At 45.9% G+C, this 26,029-nt stretch overlaps 1 protein-coding gene across 39 annotated transcripts in view; it reads left to right on the forward strand.

Annotated features, from left to right (window-relative positions):
• Positions 1-26,029, forward strand: part of LOC119653867 (sodium channel protein para) — a 317,579-nt gene that overhangs the window by 92,977 nt on the left and 198,573 nt on the right. For 38 of the 39 annotated variants that reach the window (XM_038058927.1, XM_038058962.1, XM_038058971.1 and 35 more), the window contains exon 2: positions 23,067-23,158. The gene's annotated coding sequence lies outside the window, so the exon portion shown is untranslated. Of the gene's footprint in view, positions 1-22,808; positions 22,948-23,066; positions 23,159-26,029 lie in introns of those variants that run through there. The other variant, XM_038058925.1, reaches the window with a different exon arrangement.

The raw sequence follows: 26,029 nt of genomic DNA on the forward strand, positions 1-26,029 counted from the left end.
AATCCTGGAGTTTTGAAGGCGGCGGGATTGGATGAGCTTGTCCTTACCCATGCAGATCTTCGACAACTAGTTGGGAGCGACCGGTCTCTTGGGAATCTCGTCGTAGGGGATGATTTTGAGCTTTACGCCTTCTCACTGATCTTAGCGACGCACGAACTGTAAAGTCCCTGGAAAATTGGTCTTTGCAAGCTATAACGTGGAATTCATGGATCACCTGAGAGGAATCACAGCAGGGGATGGACCCCGTGTGTTCGCCTTTGGTGTCCAGGAAATGATCAATGACCATATCCGACAGCATGGCCTCAACGCTTGTTCACACTCCCGGCGTAAACGGTTCCTTGCCACGTCGCTGAAGGGTTTCGCAGTCCGTGGCCCGTCGGCTGGCTGTTGCTGTTTACTTTTCTAAAGAGGTTGCTTAGCGTTCGAGATTTTGCCCACTCTACTCAACTTGTCGTTTTGTTCAACCTCATTTTAAGATCGATTGCGATTCAGAGCGGTGGGCTTCGCCTTCTGCTTGCCTACCAGTCGTCTGCTGTTATATTCCTCAACAATCGCCTGGAATTTAGCGAGGTCCCTTTCATTCCGCTCGTGGGCAGTTCTGGGCTCCTTATTCTTAGTAATCTTGCTGAGAACATGCATGGCCTTCTGGTACTGGCACTTGAGCAGGACACCAGACGACCTTAGCTTGTTAGCCGGTTTCCGGTGACCGATGTTCTTGTCGGTCTTTACATTTGAGGGATCTCCCGACGTCGAGGGTTTCGGGTTAGGAATACTATGTCTGGTACTCGCTACATCCAGCTGAACGACAGTGGGTTTCTGTCTGGAAGCCACTAGTCCGTCTGCCGCCTACGCCGCTTGAAAAAGGATCGTTGGACACACGGGTTGATCCATGTCATTTGGGAGTGGCTGGAGAGTTTCTTACCGGGCATGGAGGATACCGTCGGTACCTCAGGAGTCTTAAATTGGTCACTTCACCTGATTATCCACAGTTTTGTGATGAGATCCTGGAGGGCACAATGCACAATGTCCGAGATTCGTGTATCAAAGGAGAAACAAGTGGAGGAAATTCTAAGTGAAAAGCTATTTTCGGAAAATTTTGTGCTGAGAATGCTATCGTACGTCCGAGGAGGGATGGGATGACTTCATCTCGATGGGAAAACTGCGAACAACGGAAGAAGTCTGGTTACGGACGGCACACATGGAAGAAAGGAGAGGTAACTGAAGTGGGTTAACTGCGCTCCGTGATATAGTACCTAATGGGGGTTCTGTGGAGCAGAGGGAGTTGAGGGTGGTTTTAGTGGGCACAGAGGAGACAGACTGACGGACAGACTATAAGCCGATTTTAATGAAATTTTGTTCTCTATAAAATGTATAAAAGCGATAAATCGAAGTCTCCAGAAATTTGAAAATCAAGAATAATTCTGATGAGCATTTGGTTTGTGCCTCCAATAATATTATGCCCAGACTCCACCTTATGAGCCTACTCTAAACCACCCTCATAAATACCGAAATATCTAGGCCAGAGGTTACCTCTTCTCCATTACTTGCATATTTAATTTCCGTTGAATTAAATTAATCTAAAATTAGCACTTCCCTTCCGGTTTAGAATAATGAAAAATAATAGCATCTCAAGTTACATCATAGAGCTCATTGGGTCGGCAATAAATCACTTTGGGGTGGTGTCTGTTCGTCCTTATTTAGTGTCTAGACGTTGTTATCCTTCACCAAAATTTAATTTGGTCAACCAGTATTTCACTTATATTAACGCATTCCACCCCAATGCACCGTGGATCGCTTGCTGCGGAGGGCGTTATAATTTATTTCCAAAACTATGCGTTAGGGTCCATTTGCATTGCACCGACAAATATTAGAATGAAAATCTATTCTCTAACTTATCTTTTCATTACATTATCCGACAAATTTATTAGAAGAGGGCTTATTTTAATAATGCAATGAGAACATATCAGTATTTAACCAGAGGGTGCAAGTCCAGAATTCATAGTTATGAATAGCAAGTGTAAGGTTTCTATTGTACGTGAAAACACAGATTTATATTAGTCCGGGTAGAACTAATATAAATCTTGGACCTATCGCTGAGAAGCTGATATAAGAGGATTTAATGCAACACCAGGCTCAAATTGAGGGGACTATCCAAAAAAGCTTCTGTCGGAGATTCCTTAATTGCGTCTAATCCTCTTTTCATCATCATCATCATCAACGGCGCAATAACCGGTATCCGGTCTAGGTCTGCCTTAATAAGGTACTCCAGACATCCCGGTTTTGCGCCGAGGTTCACCAATTCGATATCCCTAAAAGCTGTCTGGCATCCTGAACTACGCCATCGGTCCATCTTAGGCAAGGTTTGCCTCGTCTGCTTTTTCTACCATAGATATTGCCCTTATTGACTTTCCGGGTTGGATCATCCTCATCCATACGCATTAAGTGACACACCCACCCTAACCTATTGAGCTAGATGGTATCGCTCAAAGATTTCGTCGCTATGAAGGCTACAGCATTACGGATCACTTTCGGTGGCCAGGTTAAAGAGGACGCATGATAAGGCATCCCCTTGTCGTAGATCGTTGTTGATATCTAATGGTCTTGACAGTGCTCCTGCTGCTTTTATCTGAGATCGCACATTGGTCAGGGTCAGACTAGTCAGTCTTATCAATTTCATCAGGATACCGAATTCTCTCATGGCCGTGTACAGTTTTACCCTGGCTGTGCTATCATAGGCGGCTTTAAAGTCGATGAAAAGATGGCGCAACCGATGTCCATCTTCCAGCAGTTTGTGCATTCCTTGCCGCAGAGATAAAATCTGATCTGCTGCTGATTTGCCTGGAATGAAGCCTCTTTGGTATGGGCGTATGGGGCTATCCGCCCTAGGAAGATCGCGGCGAATATCTTATAGATGGTACTCAGCAAAGTGATACCTCTATAATTGCTGCACTGCGTGATATCTCCCTTTTTATGTATGAGACAGATAATGCCTCGTTGCCAATCGTCAGGCATTGATTCGCTGTCGCATATCTTGAGCACAAGTTTATGAACCACTTGGTGTAATTGGTCGCCACCACATTTAACCAATTCGGCTGTAATTCCATCGGCTCTTGGCGACTTATGATTTTTAAGCCGATGCATTGCACGGACTGTTTTTTCTATACGTGGTGGTGGCAGTATTTGTCCGTGGTCTTCAGTTGGCGGGACCTCCAACTCGTCGGTGTTCTGGGTGTTCAGTAGTTCGTAAAAGTACTCGACGCATCGCTCCAATATGTCCATTCTGTCGGAAATCAGATTAGCCTCTTTGCCTCGGCAGGATGAACATCGAGGTGTGTAAGGCTTCATCCTGCTGACTTGTTGGTAAAACTTCCGCGCCTTGTGCGGTTACTCCCTGTACTTTTCGAGTTCGCAGGCCTGTTGGTTCTCCCAGGCTTTCTTTTTCCGTCTGTGACGTCGCTTGTCCGCTCGCCGAAGTTCGTTATAAGTCTCTACGCGTGCCCGCGTTCTTTGAGAATGCAGCATTACTCGGTGTGCGGGATTCTTCCATTCCGTTGCTAGCTTACATTCATCGTCAAACCAGCCGTTCCGACTTTTTTTTTGTGGCTGGGCCTAAGTATGTTTGTGGCTTTATTTATGATAACGTTCTTCAAGTGATCTTCACGATCATTTGTTGATGCTTTATCTCCAGGATCTCTGTTGACTGCCGTTATTGCGGCATCCATTTCCCTCTTAAAGGTGTCGCGGAGGGCTGTGTTGTTGACGGCTTCAGTATTCACTCTCACCTGATTGTTAGAGAGGATTGTAGGTGGTGTCGAAAGTCGAGCTCGTAGCACCATGCCAACGAGATAGTGGTCCGAGTCTATATAGCCCCCCCCCCCCTCCCCCCTATATGTTGTGACATTCATGAAGGCTGAGAGGTGGCGGCGTTCAATCAGCACGTGGTCAATTTGGTTGAAAGTGGTCCCGTCTGGAGAGGCCCATGTATGTTTGTGGATCGCTTTCCGCGCAAACCAGGTACTTCCAACAACCATTTCACGTGACACTGCTAGTTGAATGATCCGCAGTCCGTTATCATTTGTATTTTGATGTAAGCTATGGGAGCCAATGCATTGCCTGAATACGGGCTCTTCCCCTACTTGGCTGTTAAAATCCCCAAGTATGATTTTGATGTCATATTTGGGACAGTCTTCGAGGGTTCATTCTACTGTCTCGTAGAAGGTATCCTTCTCCAACTCTGCAGTCTCCTCTGTAAGGGCGTGAACGTTAATAAAGCTTATATTTCTAAACTTGCCTCGCAAGTACATAGCCGTTCGCTTATGTCTTCAAAGCCGATAACAGCAGGCTTCATTTTTTGGCTGACTAAGAAACCTACTCCGAGCACATGGTTTACTGGATGGCCACTATAATATATAGTGTAGTGACTCTTCTCCAGGAAACCGGTCCCTGTCCAACGTATACCCTGTAACGCTGTTACATCAGCCCTATATTGGGACAGGGTATCGGCTAGCTGCTGGGCAGCTTCATCTCTGTACAGGGAGCGCACGATCCACGAGAAAATGCCCACATTTTCCCTTTGTCGTTGCCGGGTTCGTCGTTGTGTAATCCGTCCAGTCCGAGGCTCCTGTTGTGGCTTCGTAACAAGTTATTTTCCGTGTAGAGTTATCAGCCCTACCCAACGTCCAACCTGGAGGACTAGTTGGTACAATTTGCCCCGTTTTTAGGCGCGGGAGACTCGCCTTCATCCTTCTCCGTCTGCAGCTTTTCGTTAAGAAAGAGCTCCCAACAGTCAACACGTGGAAGTGGGAAGGGGGGGGGGGTTTGGGAATAGGTGCAACAGCGCTAGAGGACACTTCAGGTGATGAAGAGGCGGTTCACATTAGTTAAAAGGAAACTCTGCAGTGCGATAAGCAGAAGCAAAGCTCGCTGTTGGCAGGAGCTAGTCGATAAGGTGGAAGGGAAGATTGTTCACATTTAATCATGAAAATGCTGCAAGAGTAGGTTCTGTCGGGAAAATAAAAAGATGCTTGAATTCGGGCATGGCTACATAAACTAATATTCCATTATCAGCCCACCGACGACCGCCCCAAGAGCCAGACATAAATCCTAGGTACAATTTTCTAGAGCGTGGAATATTAGTTAAGCATCGGGGATGGTGGGAAGTACCTCTTAACCACTATAAGGGAAAGCTAGGAATCCTCCTGGGAATTCTGCGGCCTACACGATGGCACGGTGTGAGATTTTGATACCCTAGATGAGCATTCTGCTGACGTCAAAGAACGGTATCGGTTCAAGTTTCTACTGAATGGACGTTTCCAATGTCAAGGTCACTTCTTCGCATGTTACAGACGGAGCAATACCAGTTTTTTTATCCTTTCGCGATATGCAGCCTGGGTTGCGAGACCGCTGTGAATGATGCTCGTAATTTCAGCATTGCGGTAGCAGATTCATTACTGGGTTCTGAAAGAACTGGCGTCGATATGGAAGTCGGCGTTCAGAAATCTGCTAATTCAAGATGCGCTGGCTTTAAATCGTCGATGGAGTAGGCACAATGTTTGCCACTGATGTCAATGGCAAACGTAAAGTCCTCGATGTGGTGAATGGCCCAATGTGAGTTTGTATAAGGTTTCTTCAGCGGTTTTCGTATTGAGTCGTGCCACTTGAAAGCATGGGAACAACTCGACAAATCCTTGAAGAAGGATGGTGTCTGCGTTGTGACATGCCTAGTTGGTGGTGTAGACTTGAAAACCTGAATGAGCTAACCTAACCCTTTCAAGAACGATAATTTTTGTATTCAGGCAAAGAGAAAAATTCGTTGCGTTGTTTAAAAAATTGTCTTGACTGATGAAGCCAAGATGTCGCACATGAGTGCAGCCTTGAATGCTCAATAGAAAAACTCAACCAAGCCTTTCGACTGGAGGTGATACGGCGTTGTTCAAATCCGGTAGTAGTCCTATTATATCGACGAAGGTCAAGTCAAGCATTTGGTACATCGAAGGATCCCTCGAGTACTGGTATGGCTGGTATTGCTGTCTCACTGAGTAGCATCTTTTCATATGCTCGGCCAGATGTACTTTTGTCAAGCAGTGGACCTGGAGCTTTCACATTGGGATGTGCCAGGATATGAAATAAGTAACTTTAATACATAAAGCGACTAGTAGATAGGGTCCACCCCCTTCCGATTAAGTCGCACAGGATACGGTGGCCATGGATGTACAATCGTTGAAGCACCAGCCTAGGCTTTCGATTAGGTAATGAATTTCCTCGACCTTCGCCTGGATTTCGGCGACGGCTTCCGCATTCAAAGCTGATATAACCTATTATTCGTAAGGTTGAAATTTGTATACATCTTCCTTGAGCCAATTTCGATATTATGTTTGAGTGTTACAATGTCGTTACAAAGACGATGATCGGATTGCGTCACAAGCCTAGGAGAAAAGCTAGAGTGTCCACCTCAGTTGACGCGGCAGGACGGGCCCCGGTCCGGTCGAGAAATGGGCAAGGGTTCTTGACGCATGGACGGCGTCAGGATGTAAGCAAGTTAGTCCGAACAAAATAAATACGTGTCTGCACGCTAAATGTTGGTACCCTAACTGGAAAGACGGAGGCACTCGCCAGAGCCCTTCGGAAAAGGCGCATTGATATCTGCGCTCAGCAAGAAACCCGATGGTCTGGTGCCAAAAGCTGCGACATTGAACGCGAACGCGGTAAAAATGGCTATAAATTTCTGTATTTTGGTAACCCACACACTCAATATGGTGTAGACATTGTCATCTCAGAGGATTTCCGTGATGCCATTAAAGAAGTCGAACAATTTGATGATCGGCTGATGAAGCTCACCATTATATCAACTGATCGCACTATTCACCTCTTCACCGCGTTCGCACCACAGACAGGTCGACCTGATGCCGAGACAGATGCCTTCTGGCAACTTCTCGATAAAAAGACTTGTCACGTACCAGCTAACGACTATATTATCATTGCCGGCGACCTTAATGGTCAGATGGGTGAAAAGCAGACGGTGCCATGGGGGAAAGGGTTTCGGAGCACGCTATAAGGGTGGAGAGCGTATAATCGATTTTGTGGAAACCCATGACCTTGTACTTATGTCATCAGACGATTGTTTCACCCTCCTACATTTTACAGTGAGAACAGTAAAACGCAGATCGACTATATTCTCATAAGACGCCGACATTTTACCACTGTCACTGATTGCAAAAAGTCGTTCTCTATGAGACCATCGCACCTCAATATCGGCCATTGATTGCCGTCCTGCGAATTAAGCCACCGATAAAACAGCGGGAGGAACCCACTGGCCCGCGACGCATTACGATCCACAAAGCGGCCTCTGCAATCCTCGGGGTCACCAAGCCAGCTAAGCGGTACATCAACCGAGATACTTGGCTTTGGAATGATTATGTTGAAATGAAGGTCCGTGAAGAGAAACGCCTCTACCAAAAATTTCTCGACGATAAAAGGCTGGCCAATTGGCAAATTTATAAGAATGTGAACCGGGAAGCAAAGAAAGTGGTCGCTGTCACTCGAACGGACCATTACAACAAAACTTTACGATAAACTAGACACTCGGAATGGCGAGAGAGATCTGTATCGACTTGCTAAAAGCCATAACGAACATACACAGGATATCGTACACTTCTGTTGCGTGAATGTTAAGAACCACAAACCGTCGAGCCGCAACGGATAGATGGCGAGAATACTGAAGAAGAAGAAGAATTTGCTCATCCTCCACTTCCACAATCATTGCCGACATTTCGAGCAGTTCCACCTGTCAGCACAACTGAAGTCGAGGAGGCAATAAAACGAATGAAACCGGGGAAAGCGACAGGACCTGACGACATCGCATCTGAGCTTTGGAAAGCGAAGAGCTTGTACCCAATACCGTGGCTCAGTGAATTCTTTAATCGGGTTATTCAGGAAGGAGGAACACCATCTGACTGGCAAGAAAGTACCACTGTTCCAATATGGAAAAAGAAAGGTAGTCCAGCAGAATGTTCAAATTACCGTCCGATCCGATTACTTTCCGATACCATGAAGATTTTTGAACGCATTCTTGATAACCGTATTCCCGAAATCGTTGAAATAACCGTGAATCAAGCCAAATTTGTCAAAAACTGCGGAACTACTGACGCAACACACGTTCCGCGGTTTGAGTTTTTGACGACCGATCCCCATGAAACAGGCACAATCACTGTGAGCGGCAGTGATCTGCCCAGAACTGAACGCGGAACCTCGGATCAACGCTATCAGCCAATGGAGAACTACGTTATGAAATTGCTTCACGCATTAACGCAACCTGGATGAAGTGGCGTACCACAACTGGTGTTCTTTGTGATCGACGTGTCAACGAAAGTCTCAAATCTAAAATTTACTACAATGTCGTCTGTCCTGTCTCCTTCTATGGTTCTGGGTGTTGGCCGACTATAAAAGACAATGAACGGCATCTTGCGGTAATGGAGACGAAGATGTTGCGTTGGACTAGTGGCGTAACACGTTTTGATCACATCCGAAATGATCGTGGAAAAATTGCGAGGGGGGCGTCTTCGATGGTATGGTCACGCAATTCGTGTTAACGAGGACTCACTTGCCAAGATTGGTCTGAACATCGAAGTCGATGGTACCGAAACAATGGTGGCGTGATACGTTGGATGGGGATTTAAAGGCTCGAGATTGCACCTAGATCAGGCATTCGATAGAGCCAAATGGCGAAATCGATCATGACGAGCCGACCCCGCTTGTGAACAGGATAAAGGCTGAAGAAAAAGAAAGAAGAAGAGGAAACGTCCTCCTCTTCTTGGGGTTGATTTCTGAAAATTTGCATCTCCCAAGAAAAGCAATGTCCTTGCTGAGTGTGATCGCTTTCCTCAGTCTAATTAATTTATCTGGCTCTGAGGTGCCCTTAGTTGTCGTTAACAAAAATTTAGTGTGGACGCTACTAACGAGTTAAAAATGTGTCACATATTACAGTATTTATTACGACCTCCAGTTCGAAAGGCGAATATTGATTGATTCGGTGGAGATATTCTGAAGTTTTAGGTTTAGTACCTAAAAGGAAATCTAAATATTAACGAAAATAATGAGACTTTCTGCCCTAGTTGCCACTTATTTATCACTTCCCGTATTATCATATCTAGTTCGTGTTTTATTCGGAAAATCAATTCACAGTTGTAGATTTCCTCATATGTAAGTTTTCTACATATGAAAAGCAGAAAGATTGCATAACTTCAACAGAACGGCAACGAAGTATCTATTGAATCAGATCTTAGTATTGTGACACAATTTCAGATTTAATTTGATGAAGTTTCCACATTATCGTCTATTCCTGAGGAAGTGTCCAAATATCCTTTTTGGAGTTGTTATGCAACCGAAATGGAACCCATGGGGACTAATTGGAACTAACCGTAGAAGTCAGGAACTTGCCTTTACCGGGGAAGCCCACTCTGTCACGTTTTATATGTAACGAAAAAACTTGAATTCCTGAAGAAGACAAACAGATTCCGTACAAGACAATTATCTAAACACTTGAAAGCTTCAGGATTGCTCGGTCATTGTTTCCATGAACAAAATCCTCCTTTGCTTCCCAACTTTATGACATCCAGGATGTACGGCTGTTGCAAATTGCTTTTAATATTCAAAAGTATCTTGCATAAAAGAATAATGTCTATGGCAGGCATTGGAGGTCAGTATCCATTGAAGATAACTTTATCCTATCAGATAATCATCTACAGCTGATGGCGCCACCAAATGCTATTTCGCGGGTTCACAGAGAATAGGCTGAACCCTGAAATAAATTACACACAAACTCAACTAGCGAAATGTTCGCAAACGCAATTTTCGCAAAAGGAAAAAAGAAAAAGAAAATCGTCTTAGCCGAAGTTAACCCGAACAGTGCTGTAAGGGAATGCAGAACATTGGCGCATGTCCTGTATGACGTCATCCTACGGAGGTTCCCATATTGCGGAGAGCATATTATCGTCTTGTAAGCTTAAACCTGGCAGAAATGTGACCGCCACCAAGTCGTTGGCCATGTTCCATAATTGTTTCGGTGTTACCAATAATTTAAAATTCTCATTCTTGTAAATTGAACATGGTTTGGATGTTGAAATTGTATAAGGACATCTTGGAAGCGCTCCCTTTTGTTCATGAATGATGAATGGCTGACTTCGTATTTGGGTCATCATAACTTTCATTGAATGGATATGATTCCATTTGGGGATATTATGTCAGTAGAGAATCCATATTTGTACTTGCTGTTGGCGATGTCATAGTTGGACTCCAACTATGGTATGTATCTGAGATTGTCTAGTAGCAATTAATTGGGTTGTCAGTTAATATGCTGAGAGGAGGCTTACATATTCCAGGTCTTTTCTGAAATCTCAGTTAGTATTGTCCCTATTATTTCTATCGAAATAAGAATCATAAATTGGTTTGGTGTTTTTTTGGTGCCCTCGCCTCACGGGATCACCATTTAGGCATTACTTCTGCAGTCTTCCGCTTCTTTGCTTCCTTCACCAGCTCCTTTCTGTCTTTAGGGTACAGCGTCTTCATTTCTTTGCGCTCTTCTTTCGCGTGCTCCTTTCTGGAGTTGGGTTTGTATCCGCACAATTGTGTGGATGACCGAACTCCAGTTTGCCTCCAACCTTAGCATTTCTCGGATTAAGTTTTGGGGCCTCACGCCGACTTCCAAGGTTTCGCTCCGGCTTCTTCTCTCCTCACGGAATTTCGGGAACTCAAACAGCACTTGCTCCGGGCCGTCTGGGATCCCACATCTGTAACAGTTCGGGGAGTCATTCACATCGATACGATGCAGGTACGTTCGGTAGCAGCCACTGTGCCCTGTGAGAAACTGCGTGAGATGATAGTTCACCTCCCCGTGTCGTCGGTCAAACCATTCCTTAATATTAGGAATAAGCTTGTATGTCCATCGACCCTTCAACGACTGGTCCCACCGTCGTTGCCGGAGTCTATGCGACTCCTCTCTTGCCGTTCGCCGGTGATCTGCTTCCGTTCCTGATGGACCCGCCTGCCTCCGTCCACACAGGCATCGCATCTCTCTCGCTAACAGGTCAATATCCCTGCGAAATAGTTCGAAATGCGCTGCATACCCTCAGTGCCATCAGACGATAGGCAGAATTTATCTTCCTACAGTTCTGTATGTTATCCAAAGCCTCCGCCCACACAGGCGACGCGTACAACAATAGGGACTGCACGACCCCAGCTATCAGCAGCTTGCTACACTGTTTTGGAAAACCTACGTTCGGCATCATTCTGGCAAGGGCCGTGATGGCCTATGCAGCTTTTTCACAGGCGTACGATATATGCCCTTTGAAATTCAGCTTGGCATCGAGAGTCACGCAAAGGTATTTGATGGTCGGCTTTGAGATGATCATATAGTTTCCAACCTACAGATTGATCGCATTTTTTTTCCATCGATTTGTAATGAGGATTGCTTCCGTCTTTTCTTCCACCAGGCTCAGCCCGGCCCGCTCAAGCCAGGACCTTACTCGGTGGCGTAATCCTCCATATCCTCTGGGAGTTTTGCAACTATCACTATGGCCAGGTCATCTGTGGCCTCTTCTACTACGGAAAGCAAGAGCACCCCGTTATAGATCACGTTCCAAAACAGAGGGCCCAACAACAAACCTTCTGGTACCCCCGCTGTAGTGATGTATTCATTGGGCCCGTCTTCCGTCCCGTACCAGAGAGCTCTGTCCGACAGGTAACTCTCGATTAGCTTAGCTAAGTAACCAGGTGTGTTAATTTTGGCCAATGACTCCTTAATGCGGCCCCAGTTGGCGGAGTTGAATGCATTTCTTTCATCCACCGGCACCACGGTACAGCATTTGCCGGAAAGCATTGCCTCTCGAGCCAAGTCCATCACTCTTCCCACCGCGCCAACAATAGAGCGAGGTTTCCGGAACACATATTGTTCATCGGCAAGACCATTCCCGTCTTCCATGATTGGGACCAATCTATTGTCGATGATGCGCTCGAACATCTTCCTCATAGTGTCCAACAAACAGATATGCCTATAGGATGCTGGGTCCGCCGGCGGCTTGCCGGCGCAACAACATCAGTTTTTGCCTTTTCCATTTTGGAGGAAATACGCTTTCCGCCATGCACGCCTCGAAGGTATTTATGAACCAATCAGGTCTGGTCCCCACCATCAACTTCAGCGCTTTATTAGGGATGCTATCCAAACCCGGAGCCTTGCCATCGCCGATCCTTCTGCAGACCTCCCGAAGTTCCTCCTCGGTAATGCGAGGTATTACCTCCACATCGAATTGGGCCTCCGTTTGATACCTGCTCCCCGTATGGTGAGGGAAGAGCGTGGTTACATTTTTTTGTAGAAGCCGTGGACAGGTTACCTGAGGCGACCTTTGCCCATGCAACTTCTTGACAACCAGCCTGTAGGCCATGCCCCAGGGGTTTATGTTCACATTTACACACATTCGCCTAAAGCAATCTCTCGTGATCGGGTCTTCCCCTGGATCGTTGTAACTGCCTTCCTGCTCGATGGTATGCCGATCTTAGCTCCGCGATTTCGCTATCCCAACAATAGTTTAGTTGTTTGCTTGCAAACTGTCGCCTCCGTGGCATAGCAGCGTCGCATGCCTCGGTCACCCATCACGTTATTCTCGATGCCATTTCGGTCGCCGTGCCATTTAGGCCGTCATGACCCGCTAGAGCTTCAGAGCACGTATCTTGCCCGAACGCCATCGTCGTCCAGCCCGTCATCCCTACTCGCTTTTTGCGAGCATTCAACCCGACACTTGGGCCAGTAGCGACTTTAATAAAGATCGTCTGGTAGTCGTTGTGGGTGCTCACTGACACACCAGGAAGTTCTCCTTGCCAATGTGGTGCTCATGTACGTGAGGTCGACGATAGAGCCCAGGCCTCTCCCTCTGAACGTAAATGAGTTCCCAACATTGACAAATACAACATCCAACTCGGCAAATGCCTCGAGCAGGATACGTCCTCTCTTGTTTGTCCTTCGGCTATTCCACTCACAGGCCCAGGCATTGAAGTCACCTCCTATGATTTTCCGGGTATGACCTCTTGCGCCCAGCACTAAATGGTGCAGAATTTCCTCGTACTGCGCACGTGTTGCGCCAGGAGGAGCGTAACAGCTGTAGGCATGAATCCCGCTGATCTTTGCTCTCACGAAACCACCTTCTGGACGTTGCATAACTTCCTGAATGGCCTGTCCGCCGCACGCCCATATCGCTGCTTTACCGGTCTGGTCCCTGGTCTAGACACCATCACCGTAGGTACGATAGGTTTCACAAATAATGGCAAGGTCAATTTCCTTCTCTCGGATGGTCTGTGAGAGGAGGTCTTGCGGCGCCTCGCAGTTGTTGAGATTGATTTGAATCAATCTCATTTGGCCCCTGTATTTAGCGCCTTCCTGAACACTGGTCATCTACTACTGCCAGTAATATGTTGGTTGTCGATGTCCTCCTTTCCTTCACACAGCATGCATTTTGGATCAGTTGTGCATTTCTTGGCGATATGTCCATCTCGTCTGCACTTTGTGCATTGCATTGATCTATCGTGGGCGCTGGTGCATTTTGCGGCTATGTGCCCAAAGTCGAGGCACCTGAAACATCTTTTCATGTCCACTCGCTCTCTGAGTCTACAGTTGACCCAGCCTATCTTGACTCTGCACGCCGCTAGTAATTTGGACGCTGTCTTTGCTGGCAGGCTGATAACTGCTGTCTGCGTCCCTCCATAAGCCTTTCGCATCGATTTGACTGCCGATTCCTGTAGCCCCGCAAGCTCGAATACCTTTACCAGTGCTACGCGGACATCCTCCTTCGTGGTGACCTCATCGATGTCCTTACTCTTGAGAATTACTTCCAGCCATCTGGCTCTTACTTCAGCCTGCTGGCCAAGGAATTTTTCCACCTGACCGGGGGATTTCTCCGCTGTTTTATCATTCGACTTCGAGCTCCAGCATGAGGTCTCCCTTCTGCAACCGCCCAATTCGGTTGACGCTGTTTCCTAGATCCCTAAGCTCTGGTTCCGACTTAGCTTGCTTAAGAATGTCGGCATAAGTTGCTTCCCCTTTTTGGAAATGACGATCACTTCTGGCCGTATCCTCCTCCTCTTCTTGGAAACAACCTTGATCCATGCCTCGGTGCCTCGCACTTCATGCTCTGCCTCATTTGCAGGCATCACAGCTTGCGCCTTTCCTTTGGCATCTTTGGCTGTTTTTAATGCCTGCTCCGGTTTCTTTGGAGAAGGGCGTTTCATCCTTTTGGGGATCTGTTGGGTCCAGGTATATCACTCATCCCGTCGCGGCTTCGTTTTCCAGCGTTCTCGTCGAGCAACCTTTGTAGAGGAAGTGTCACTTGTGTCGCCTGGGTGACTTTCTTCCCTGGTTAACAGGCTTTTTTCTCCTCCTGGGCTCTACTATACGCCATTCTGATACCTCTGATCATAGCCCTAATATTTTAATGAACTCACAGAGCTCCATTATCTTCTCACCTAGTGCGGCAAATGCCGCTCCCGGGTGGTTGTTCGCTCGCTGACGTTCTTCACATACATCATCTGGTATCTGGGCTTGGCTTCCTTAAATTCATTGTCATTGTCTGACAAAATCCTCGTCCCTCTAGCGATCTCGCTCGATTAGGTGGCAATCTAAGGAGCAGTGAACTCCTTTTGAAAGGATCCGGTATGGAGTTATGTGTCCCCTCCTGGGCACCTGCAACCGAGGCAGCATGGTCGCCAGTCATCGTCGGTCAGGAGCCGGTTCGTTCCATCCCAAAAACCGCCGGCGTTGGGCTTTTCAAGCCTTCTGTTGTTTGTGCTGGTATTTTATTGTTCGCATCCATTTGCTTGTTTGGATATTTGCCCCAAATTCAGGCACGGGCTCGGGTTCACGGACCACGGCCGTGGCAAATGCCAGCATTTTGCTTCCTGCTACCTTCGTGTTCTATAGAAAGTCCTATCCCTCCAGCCGTCCTTTCCGCTCTTTAAATTCCCTGCCTACCATCAGCAGGCAGCCGCCGAAGTTTCCGTAGACCTTCAGAAGTAGCCCAACCTGCGCGTCTCCTGAGTTAGCTTAAACTAATTTCCGTCCGTCTGTCTGTCTGTTTGACCAACCCATGTACCTCTGACTAAATGGCTCTGGATTTGGAAAAATTAGCAAGCAACTCTGCTTGGTTGGACTGAAGATAAGCACCAACAATCAAGGTTCTCAGTTTAATGGGTCATCGCACTCTACTTATTTATATTAATGGGTGGATCTTCCCAGGAGTTGATCAATAGGAACCATTGCTTCTGTCGACTGTGAATTTCATGTCGAAGCTTTAACAGCGTTAAATCCGCTTTCACTATTTATTTCCAAAACCAGGAAATACAACCATTTTAAAATCAAAAGTTGAGACTATTTCGCACCAATGTTCTCGCTGTGCTCTTCTATGGAAGGCGACCACCGTTGTTACTCCAAAGCTTCAAACTTTCATCAACTGATATCTGCGCCATGTCATCGGCGAATTTTGCCCTGAGACAATAACAATTGCAAAAGTTCATCTCCGTTTGCATCCAGGTATCCGTCAATTATTTGATGAAGAGGAGGTGGCAGTGGATAGGTCACATATTAAGGAAGGACGACAACTTCTACCTTATCCCAGGATGGACGGAAAGTCACTTTGCATACTTGGGTCTTTAGAATTACTAGTAATCCCGGGAAAATAAATTCAACGTATGAGGGTGGACAAAGAATTACTCGTTTTAGAATGAAGGTGCAACTTTTCTACCAATTGGTTTGTTTTCGGTCAGCAAAACCTTTTTGGCCGCCATATTTTTTCTTTCAGTTTTAAGCTCCCCAGAAAAGGCGATGACCTCCTTGTTCAAACCGAGTTTTTGACCCTGATATTCTGCGTGATTTGCATCTTCTTTCACTGGCGCCTGCACCCCCGATTCGTTGGTGGTCTGCGAAAGTAGATCTTGAGCAACCTTCCCGTAATTGATTTGAATCAACCTCGTTTTCCTACCGCTGTAAACGATTTTTTTGAAGTCGAGACATTTGCCGCTTCTAGCCTTCCTTTCTATCGGACAGTCTACACTGTTACATTCTCGGGCAATATCCTTGGACCACCCCGCCACCCATCTGCATAGATGATAACGATCAAAAACAGTTTTATCTGCCCTCACTTAATGTCTATAAAAGACAGACTTCAAGGATCTCTTCGAATAGCTCTGCTTTATGAGGCGAGTGACCACCTATCTAGTACGAACTACCCCAACGTCCAGCAGCTTATTCGCTGTCCTTCTTGGAAGCCGGATGATCGCCGTCTTGGGTCAGCCTGCACCTTTCTGGGGCTGACAATAGATGCTTCCTGTAAGTCTTGCGGCTTAAACTGTTCTACCTAGGCGGTGCAGATTTCTTCTTGTTTCCGTGACTGTCAACTCAATACTGATCAAAGCAAAGTTAAACCGCCGCATAGGTGTCCGAGTGCTAAGACTGGGGGCGCCCATGACCTTTGGAATTTGAACCTAGAGCGGCGAGATTGAGAGGCTGACACTCTACCTCATCGCGTCGTTGAAACAATTAGTTTGCCATCATTTTGCCATTCTAACTGACACCGAACTGATGATAAAAGGACCATGAAGGGTAGATTATACACGCGTCTGTCAGAGTCCTATCCGAGCAAGAGCGACATGTGCAGCAGTCACTCCTGGTGTGATGCTCTTACTGGTGAGTTTTGGGGAAGTGTGACCAGATGTTTCATCTGATAATTAATATCACACACATAGATTTGTGTATTACATTGTTAAACTTCTTCTTCTTTTTCTTCAGCCTTTGTCCCGCTCACAAGCGGGGTCGGCTCGTCGTGATCGGCTTCGCTATTTGGCTCTATCGAACGCCCGATCTGGGTGCAATCTCGAGGCTTTCAAATCCCCATCCAGCGTATCAAGCCACCGTTGTTAGGTCTGCCTTTTGGTCGTTTACCATCGACTTCGATGTTCAGACCAATCTTGGCAAGTGAATTCTCGTTTGCACGAATTGCGTGACCATACCATTGAAGATGCCTCTCTCGCAACTTTTCCACGATCGGTGCAACCCCATAACGATCGCGGATATCCTCATTTCGGATGTGATCTAAACGTGTGACGCCACTAGTCCAACGTAGCATCTTCGTCTCCATTACCGCAAGACGCCGTTCATTGTCTTTTAAGGTTGGCCAACACTCAGAACCATAGAGAGCGACTGGACGGACGACATTGCGATAAATTTTAGATTTGAGACGTTCGTTGATACGTCGATCACAAAGAACACCAGTTGTGGAACGCCACTTCATCCATTGTTTAACGGAGATTAGATATTAAGTTTAGCCTCTTGGATGGACCTAACTAATTGAAGCTAACTGAATCTCCCGGAAAACTGTATTTGAACCTGATATTGACATACCTCATACAAGCACCGTGGGTTGTTGGTGGGGTAGTCAGGGGCCTAAACTTCCAAAATGCTGACCTGTTGTATGCCAAAGGAAGTGATCAATCCCGCTCCTGCATGGTAGTCTCAAAAGACTTCCAGGTTAATTTGGTTACCGGCCTATGTGATGGCGACACCACATCGGCTAAACTAACCATAAAAAGTCAACAGGGAGATAAAGAGATACTATGATGTTCTGCATATTTCCCCTATGACACAGAAGAAGTTCCTAGTGGAACATTAATCGGAGCTATCCAATATGCCAAAAGTGAAGGCATGGGGGTAATAGCTGGTTGTGATGTCATCACTCACCACATATGCCGGGAAAGTTCCAACATCAACGCGAGAGCATCGAGACTACTGGAGTATCTAGTAGGAACCGATTGACAGATCCTTATTTTGGGTAATGAACTCACTTTCTTCAACGTGGTCAGTCGAGAGGTTATCGATATCATGGTGGTATCCCCTGACATCACGGCTCTGGTCGGAGAGTGGAGAGTGTGAAACGATATCACACTCTCGGCTCACATGCACATTGATTTCGTAATGGGCATGGATCCACTTCCACCCACTTCATTTCGGAATCTGTGGAAGACAGATTTTGCGACGTATAAAATAGAACTGAGCGCCCGAATCACGAACCCCGGGAAGCGCATCAAATCCATTGCTGGAATTAAGAAGATAATCCAGTTGATCACAACCAGCATGAGAGAAGGGTAGAAGGGTAAAACACCATTGTGGAGTTCGGATTTGGCAAAACAGAGGAGAACGACAAGGATGCTCCTCAATCGTGTTCTGAAGTGTAATGCAGCCGCTGGTTGGAATTGCTATAAAGAGGTACAGAAGAGTCTAAAGCAGAGAATAAGGCAACCTCAATGCTGAAGCGAATTCTTGTTAGAGAACGTTGCTAGGAGCTAGGTTATTTATTATTTTACAGAACGGGAGGTACACAGAAAGCGATAAATAAACGGCAAACCATCTGCTTGAAGTGCGCTTCCCAGGCAGCATCCAAAATCTTGTCTCGGGGCTGGCAGGTCCGTATAACCCTCAACCGAGAGACTGGAATCTGGCATGCAAAATAGTATTACTGAAGCGGGTAAAATGGGCATTTAACTCGTTCCATAGTTACAAGTCCGCTGGTCCGGATGGCATCATTCCTGCACTAGTAATAGAGGGAATGGATGCCCTGGGTCTACATATTCGGAATATATTTCGTGCATGCATAGTACGCGCTTATATTTCAATTAACTGTCGTGAGTAGTAAGTGGGATACTCTCCCAATAGGTTCTGTGTGTTAGAGGAAGATAGCATGATACAGCTTTTAAGCTTTCATGTGAAGGTGATATTTATTTCTAAACCAGGGAAGCCCAACTACACAGACGCAAAAAGCTTCCGACCGATCAGTCTAACGTTCTTTCTACTAAAAGGACTAGAAAGACTAGTAGATCGGTTCATAAGGGATACACACATTCCTAAGTGCCCTCTTCATCATAGGTAACACGCCTACCAGAAAGGAAAATCCACGGAGACAGTACTCCATGAACTCACGGCTAAAATTGAAAAGGCGATGTTCGGCTGTTAATCAGTTGGATCCTTTACATGCTAGAGTAGAGAAAAATCCACATATTGATCGACCAGAAGTCTATTGGGACAGGATGTTTTAGGTGCTGCTCACAGGGAAGAATTCTCTCTCCGCTGTTATAGCGCGTGGTAATGGATACCCTGCTGTGGCTCCTGGAGGAGAAAAAAGTCTGAGCTGGTGCCTCCGCAATGGACTCCCGCTAGGAAGACTGGACTAGTTATGTTCACTAGGAACGTCAGGTGGGGCAGCTATACGCTACCCACCTTGGCAGGGGCGGAAATCCAGCTGGTACAAACAGTCAAGTATTTAGGACTACATTTCGACTCCAAGTTAACGTAGAAGCACCAAATCCAGGAACAATATCAGAAGTCCTGCAGATTGCTCTGGTGCTGTAGGAATGCGATAGGTAAGACCTGGGGACTTTCACCAAAACGGATACGCTGGATGTCTACATCCACAATGAAACCCATTTTCATGTATGCATGCATCTTCTGGTGGCTGAGACTGAACTTTGCTAACAGCAGGAAGTTGCTAAACGTAGATTCAGAGACTTGGTTGCCTAAGAATTACTGGAGCAATGGGTACTACGCCGGCTGCCGCACTTGAAGCTAGCCTAAATTTACCGCCCATTCACTTGGAATTGAAACGGAAAGCAGCCAACGACACATATAGACTCGATACCATTGGAGCGGGGAAAGTGGCCAATCATACGGTCATGCGTCTATCTGGAAATTCTTTGACATACATCCGGTAGCTCTGATGTCGGCCGATCCAGATTCGTCTTTGAACAGACATACACTGTCATAATAACCGAAAGAGAGGAATGGTCGATAAATGGTGATGAGTCTTCTCAGATTACAGACTTCATAATCGGGCCAATCATGGAGGGCGAATCGGGCGCAGGGGTCTTCTTGGGAAATCCGATTATGGAACCCCTCGGAAAAATGACGACCATATTCCAGACGGAAATATATGCCATTTTATTGGCAGCAGAAGAATGTCTGCGACAAAAATGGAGGGGTCGCACCGTTCGAATCTGTTCCGACAGTCGGACGGCATTATCAGCACTAAACAGTAACGACATATCAAGCCAGTTGGTATGTGCGGAGAAAGAGGAGACGGCCCTGTACTTTATAGACAGCTGCCCAGCTTCCTCAGATCTCAGACGAACACATTTTGATAAGGTTTTCTTCCATGAAGAATCTGGACACTCTCTACCTCTGGAGAATGTTCTCAGATCCGCTAAAACCTTTAAACGCCGCAGGCGAGAAGCCATTGAATAGGCGATTTACGGGGGTAGTATAATGGGTCTAACAATGGCCTGAGTGCTCGGAGTTGCGGCCCCCTCCTACCCCCAGTAAACGTCAAACTTTCTATATGTGGCAGAATATTTGGCTTTCATTTCTTTCCAGTGATAACTAGTTTATTGAACTGTGGGGAGGGGGGAAGGTTCGCTTGGGTGAGAGTGTGTAGATTTTATGATGCTCAATTACTTGTGAAGCTAGACAGGACCTTATTTTCGCGATTAGGTATAGGGCCTACAAATAAGTTCTGTCGGCTTTTTCTTTAAATTTGAAGCTTTATTGTGAAAAATTGGTTATACATTCATTGTTCAAAGTATTGCCCATCGCTAGCCACAACTTTCTTCCACCTTTCAGACAATTCATAGATACCATCGCGCCAAAAATTGGCCTGCTTGGCCGGTATCCACTTATCCAGCCATTTTTTGAGTTCGTCGTAATTGGAGAAGTGCTGGTCAGCCAAGCCATGCTGCATCGACCGGAACAAATGGTAATCAGAAGGAGCAATGTCTGGAGAGTACAGCGGGTGGGGTAGGACTTCCCATTTCAACGTTTCTAGATATGTTTTAACGGGCTGTGCAACATGTGGACGAGCATTGTCATGTTGCAAAATAACTTTATCATGCCTTTGGTGGTATTGCGGCCGTTTTTTGTTGAGTTCGCGGCTCAAACGCATCATTTGACGTCGGTAGAGTTTGCCCGTGACCGTTTCGTTCGGTTTTAGCAGCTCATAGTATACCACACCCAGCTGGTCCCACCATATACACGGCATGATCTTCTCACCATGAATATTCGCTTTGGCCGTCGATGATGAGGCATGGCCGGGGTATCCACACGTTGCCCGACGCTTGGGATTATCGTAAAGGATCCACTTTTCATCGCCAGTAACTATTCGATGCAGAATACCCTTCCTTTCTTGTCGTTGGAGCAGATGTTTGCACGTGAAAAAACGGCGTTCGACGTCTCTTGGCTTCAGTTCATATGGAACCCAACTTCCGACCTTTCGGATCATTCCCGTTGCTTTTAAACGGTTGGAAATGGCTTGCTGAGTGACTCCAAGTGTTTTTCCAAGTTCTTCTTCCGTTTGCGATGAATCTTGGTCGAGCAATGTCTCTAATTCTTCATCTTCAAAAATTGTTGGCCGTCCGGCGCGCTCTTCGTCTTCCAAGTCAAAATTGCCACTTTTAAACCGTCCAAACCACCTCTGACACGTTCGTTCAGATAGAGCATGGTCACCATAAACTTCCACCAAAATGCGATGACTTTCGGTTGCTTTTTTCTTCATATTGAAATAATGAAGTAGAATTCCCCGCAAAAACACATTATTTGGTACAAAATTGGCCATTTTCGTTGATGAAAAAAGTATTGTTGTTCACTTCACGATTGTTGTACACTTCAATTAAATAATTTATACTGACGTTTGCGCCTATTGACAGTAGCTTTCCGATGAATGTTTGGAAATGTGGATCAATGGAATAGAAAACAAGCTACGCCGTTGTGAAAACCGACAGAACTTATTTGTAGGCCTAATATTTGGGCGAACAGGTCGTCATTTTAATGGAATTTACTGAAAGCTCGTACTTAAGGGACCTACTGTCAATCAAGTCCTGGGTGTATATTTCCAGGAAGCGTTTTGAGTTTTCGATTAGCAGTCAGCGCAACGAAGTCATCTGCATATTTTAGAATGTGTATTGGGCATTCTTGAAGATAACACAGTAAGGACACAGAAGTGTCCACTGCATATTTCCTTGGATACAGAATTTTGATGCTCCTGTGGTCAAATAACGATCCACATCTTTCTGTTATCATAGTATGGCAAGGATACCCTTAATTAACCTGCCAAATGAAGGTTTTATTTGACTTGTCAAACATTAGATTCGGTATCCCTTCGTTCCCTATCTTCAGTCAACTATGAGGATTCTTAGCTTTTTGTTCAGGCTCCTCCGCTTACCCAGTTTTTCACAAATGTAAAAAAGGACATTTGAGACATCCATCAATACCGGAACTATAGACTTTTCTGAAGGAGTTGGAAAATAGTTTGGGAAATGCCGTGGGCTGAAATCGATGACAATTACATTAATGGAATGGTTTGCCTGTCCTAGTCACAGTGTAGTCCAATGGTAGTTTACTGAAGGATTTTTCGGGAAATTAACAGTTTTTACCATTATCCTTGAAACTTCAAACTTCCAACTTGATCAAGGATACCGAAATCCTTTAGAATATGAATATTTCAATATATCTTCATACATACAGGACTTGTTGAAAAAGGAGTCCTTCCTAGTGAATCATCCTAAAACGGTAACAACGGTCGCACTGCACTATACTTCCCAACGCAACACCCGATGACATACGCATGCACATTTCTATATCAGGACGAAGCTTTTTCCAAGAGCTTTTTCCTCGAGTCCTTTTTTCGCTGTTTGTCAGGATACCAATGTATTCGTGTTGGAGTCATGACTTCGAGCTCCAAACAGTGACGTTTCGGTTCGTTCCGAGCTGGATAGATAGGTAGTGAAGTGTTAGGTTGGCTGGTTGTGTCGGTGGTATAAAGAGGGAAGAATAAGGAGTTGCACAATGTGTGTTGTGAGATGTCGGTTTTTTGAGTTGTAAGAGGATGTGTAGTTTATTTTTAGCTAGTTAGCTTTGATTTCATATCTTTCTTGTGAATCTTTTGTATTTTATCGTTGATTTAACTTTTTTCTTGTGTGTTCTTCTCTCGTTGCAGAACTTGTGATAGCCGGCGGGCGCCTAACAAAAATGGCGCCTCGGATATAGTCCTAACTATATAGTGTAGTGGGCGACATCCATGTGCCTCATGTAAGTACAATTCAAACCTTTATATACATTTACTTGAAAGCAATTATATTATGGAAGATAAATATGCAGAGCACCCGGGTTGCATGTCATCCTGGGACTCCCCAGAGCTGGGCCTCACACCGAACCAGCTGACGATGATTTGCTCCTTTGCGTCCATAAAAGGCATAAAGTTCAAAAGTGAAATTCCAATCTCAATAAAAGTGTCACAGAACCTAAACTTGAACCACATATGCAAAAGCCGAATCCTGTGTCCTGATATTGGGCCCAGGTTTAAAGGCGACTGCAGTAAAAATTCGATAGAAAGGGTCGGTTTACTGGAATTATGAGCGACATTGTAGTGCAGGCATGAATACCATTATGGTTGTCGTGCTATTACCATTTTATGGTATTTTCAAACGTAACGGATCGATACGGAGGGAAGGTAAAAAAAGTGTTAAGCCTAGACCACTTCTCCGTATTAACCGAAAAGGTGAAGTCCTTCCAATTCCTTTCGCTCGATGAATCATCGTGGTCTTTTCTTCTCATGAAACAAAAGCCAACGGAGAAGTTGTCGAGGGTAAAGTTTCTATTATTGGTATTATCATGCAGATGTTTGCTGGGGCCTATGCGATTCGATGGAACATAGGTCGTTGACAAAAGGCTGTTCTATATTCTTTCAGGCTTTTAGCGGATGGGATGTAGTTCAGTTATTATTTTGCTTGGTTGCGTTTTTCTGAGGCGCCAGTTTGGCTCCGTGATTGCGGAAAGGAAGTTGACGGATGGCATTGTGTAAATGAGTACCCGCAATCACACTCGATTGTCGTCATGTCCTTAAATATGACGAAGTGCATGAAGGATTAAATTTGTTGAAAACTTTACGAAATGGTTTTAGTGGAAATCGATGGAGAAATAAAGGGAGGGGGCACAGAAAATTATGAATGTGCTGGAGTCTGTTTATTGAAGGACATGTTGGTCTGCCAAAGGTGTAATGAACTTAAGGGATCATTCTAAGTGACCCAGAACGACCTAGAGGGAAGAGCTATCCCAGAAACCTAAATGGCTGGCAAAATTCACCGTGAAGGTCCGTCCACAAAGACTGAAGCAGGCTGAGCTTCTGTGCTAGCCAAGCTCGGGAATGTGGGGGGTCCTTTAAGCACTTTGATCACTCATGGTATCATTAGTACAAAATGAACGTGTCTATACCGATGCGTGGGTCCAGTGCCTGCAAAGAAATTTCGCGACGGCCTAACGATGAAAATCAGAACGCGAGCTAAAACTGGAAAATAAAAAAAAACGGGTCGACCGCGCGCGGGCATTTAGGAGGATTGTCTAATCCTCCCATTTCCCTTAAGTTCGTGCAAATGGCGCCCAATGTGGGGTCTAACATTTCCTGGATTCAGACCTTCTTTTCTTTCTTCAGCCTTTATTCCGTTCACAAGCGGGGTCGGCTCATCGTAGTGGGTTTCGCCATTTGACTCTATCGAATGCCTGATCTGAGTGCAATATTGATGCTTTTAAACCCCCTTCCAGCGGTCGTTTACCATCGACTTCGATGTTCAGACCAATCTTGCCAAGTGAATTCTTGTTAGCACGAATTGCGTGATCATATCATCGAAGACGCCTCTCTCTCAATTTTTTCACGATCGGTGCAACTCCATCACGATAATTTCGGATGTGATCAAAACAGGTCACGTCATTAGTCCAACGCAACTTCTTTGCCTCCATTACCGCAAGGCGCCGTTCATTGTCTTTTATAGTTGGCCAACACTCAGAACCATAAAGAGCGACAGGACGGACGACATTGCGGTAAATTTTAGATTTGAGACGTTCGTTGATACGTCGACCACAAAGAACACCAGTTGTGGAACGCCACTTCATCCAGGTTGCGTCAATGTGTTGGCTGATAGCGTTGACCCGAGGTATTTAAATCATTCAGTTCTTTTTTTCAGGAGGTGGAAATCTTCAAAAGACACTGGTCTGGACAGCACAACGTGTGGGATTTTTACCCACTAAAACCATCCCGACTCCCTCCCTGCCCCGCGCAACCGCCATAAGGTATTACATCACGGGGCGGAGTCGGCTCATTTTAGCTTAGTCACCTTTCTTCTATACGCGGTGCACGTGACCGCGCTTTTCTCCTCTCCTCCGACTTTCGCAGTTTGGTTTGGATAGATGCGATCGTGGAGTTGGACCTGGGACTCCATCACAATTTGGACAGTCGGGTGAGGTCTCCAATTTAAACCTGTGCAGGTATTGGCGACATCCTCCATGTCCCGTGAGAAACTGGGTGAAATTATAAATAATCTCACCGTGTCGCCTCTCTAACCACTCCTTCATGGCAGGAATGAGCCTGTGAGTGCATGGACCCTTGCCCGCCGCATCGATTTTCAGTAAGAGGGTGGGACACGTGATCTGCCTCTTGCTTCGCTGGATGGCGAGCTTGAGGGTTTTGGGGGCTGCCTTATAGGCGCACCTTTTCTGCCCCCTTGCCAAAGCGTTCCCACTGCTCTTGCCATCTATTTATGGATCTTTCCCTCTCAGCGTTCGTCGTCTGCAATGAGGGGGGTTCGCCATCTCATCTGCCAATGTGTCAATCGGCATCATTCGAGAGATGACGAATGCTGCATCATCTGAGATAGTCCTGAATGTAGAGCATACCCTCAGGGGTGTCCTCCGGTAGACGGCACTCAGTTTGTTAGTATTAATTGATATCTGTAACGCCTCTCCCTAAACTGGGGTCGCATAGCGCATGATTGACGTCACGACACTCACCTTTCTTCTATACGCGGCGCACGCGACCGCGCTTTTCTCCTCTCCTCTGCCCTTTGAAGTTTGGTTTGGATAGATGTGATCATGAAGTTGACCGCTTCCTAATTTTCTTCATATGCTTCC

This window comes from Hermetia illucens, chromosome 4 (assembly GCF_905115235.1).
Source record: "Hermetia illucens chromosome 4, iHerIll2.2.curated.20191125, whole genome shotgun sequence".
Classification (NCBI taxonomy): Eukaryota; Metazoa; Arthropoda; class Insecta; order Diptera; family Stratiomyidae; genus Hermetia; species Hermetia illucens.